The sequence below is a fragment of the Pinus tabuliformis genome, chromosome 9, assembly GCF_031772625.1.
Source record: "Pinus tabuliformis cultivar Carrire ecotype Pingquan chromosome 9, CPIR1, whole genome shotgun sequence".
In the NCBI taxonomy this organism is placed as follows: Eukaryota; Viridiplantae; Streptophyta; class Pinopsida; order Pinales; family Pinaceae; genus Pinus; species Pinus tabuliformis.
Genome location: NC_142307.1, coordinates 356,208,652 through 356,211,029, shown reverse-complemented (window position 1 = coordinate 356,211,029; position 2,378 = coordinate 356,208,652).

The window sequence follows — 2,378 nt, the reverse complement described above, 5'->3', positions numbered from 1 at the left end:
ATTAGGCATTGGGAAAAATACATCAATAACAAGAATATAATCAGTCTTGAATACTAAAAGGAAGTTACCTTTCACATTCCAGACTACAAAAAAAATTCAGTTTCAGAGTGTTGGGTTTCTTCAAGAAATTATCTTTTCATATTCCACCTCCACACCAAATTCTCAAATTCCAACATTTTCATCGAGTTGGCCACATGAAAGATCAATGTTTTGATCTTCACCCTTCTGAGCATTGTGGAAAACATACTCATTATTCATATAAATGTTCCAAACACAAGACTATTGCAAGAGCAAATATTCAACTTGGATGGATCCCTTCTTGGTAATGGTATTTAACAACCAAAAAAATATATCAATCATACCATAGAACTCATTCTCAAGTATTGGCACACCTTACAATGGATATATTCATCTTCTCACCTTGTATTTCATATGGGGTGATTCATAGTTAGTTACTAGTTTTGAAGTCATATCAAGTGATTCAAAGCCAAATCCTGAACCAAATCCAGTAGCCAGAGCCTAGAGTTGGAGTTAGGTAGAGCCATATTCAGAGTTGTAGCCAGAGATAGACTCATGTTCCATGAGAAACATTCAGTTTGTAGTCCACCTTAAACCACCACTCAGTAGAATACTTACTATTTTCTAGACAACAGTTTGTGGTCATATTTAAATCATCACTAGGGAGAATTTCTAACATCATCTTCTACCCATATTCAAAATTGTTCCATGAACTGCTTTGAGCCAAGTTTCAGAGTTAGTGTCTTGCCTTAAACCACCACTTATTAGAATACTTACAACTTCTTCCAAACGAAATTTTGTGATTATCTTTAAGCCATCATCAGGGATCACTTCTACTTCAAAGAAGACATTAGCTTATAGCTCGATTTGGAATTGTTCTAGGAATTGCTTCGAGTCAAGTTCTAGAGTTGGTGGCTAGCCTTCAACCACCACTAATAGAAGACTTCAACTTCTATGACCCATTTGGTTTGCATTCTTCCTTAAACACAAAATTCAAGGAGCATATCAAGCCATTGGCTACTATCCACCTCTATATTTCAACTCTCTTCTTGGACTCACATACACCTCATTAGACTAAATGGGGGAATGTGAGAAGCATAATCCTTAAGGGTTATGTAAATTTTATCATTCACTTGAAAGGAAGGCGAAAAGCCTCAAGAGAATATGAATAGCCATGAGAAGTATAAGAGACCAGGTTTGGAACATTAAACCAAGGGCCATAATATTTTGTATATATGTGTACCATATGAATAAGATTTTCACTCCATGCTTATCTATCTCTGTCCAATTTTTGTGTTATTCTAACATAATTTGAGGTAATCACGTATTTGTTGTTGAATGTTTAGAATTAGTTGATCGCATTAGACTACATTAAGAAGGTATAGGATTTCAACCACAATAGTGTGATTCTTTCCTACTTTGGTGAGAAGTAACAAGAACATATGTCAATAGGGTTCAAACATGCTTATAATAAATTATTGACTAGTACCATCGATTGCAATGTTGTAGAATTATAAATTAAGGTTATAGATAGGAAAACTTTAGAAAGATGGAAATATTTATTATTTCCATGAACAATATCAAATTATCAAGAATTGGAAGTTCTTATAGACCTGTTGTAGCGGCTACAACCACCCTCCAAAATTTTGTCTTAGCTTCATTTTGGAGCCTCCCTACCAACCATCCTTGGCAGCATGTCTTGTGTTGACAAGTACATAGACTTCAACCAAGTTTCAGTGGCCTGTCGGCCTGTGCATGTCAACTTGTTTATCTCCCTCCCGCAGGCCGACATTCCGGACTTAAGCTATTTGCTAGCTAAGACACTCCCCCAGAAAATTGTGCAATTTTGGAGGGGAACTAGCCTTCCCTCCAGAAATTGTGCAAATCAACTAGGCAGCCTACTAGGCTCCAGAATTGCGCATAACAGTCAGGTAGTCCTCCCTTAGAAAAATGCACAATCTGACCCCGCACTGGGCCTCAGCCTAGAAATTGCGCAATTCTGGGAGACAGTGACCTGGTCAGCCCAAAAATTGCATAATGCCTGACAGATAGCTAGCTCTGCTCAGCCCAGAAACTGTGCAAATTTTCATCCCAGGCTCACAGACCGATGCATGTGCCTTCAGGGTTGACCAGTTCCCGCTGGGACCGAGCAAAATCAATTTGCATGCATGAGCTTCTTTTCCTGAAATAGTAAAAGGCAGCATGCAAAAGGCATCCCTAGATTTTAGGGATTAATTTTTTGCAGCTAGAGGTTACATGCAAAGATCATTTTAGAAACCTCTCGCCAAGTGTCGCTTTTTCCTATATTTGTGGCATGCACATCATAACCTCAATCTTATCAAAATATATGAACTGAATGC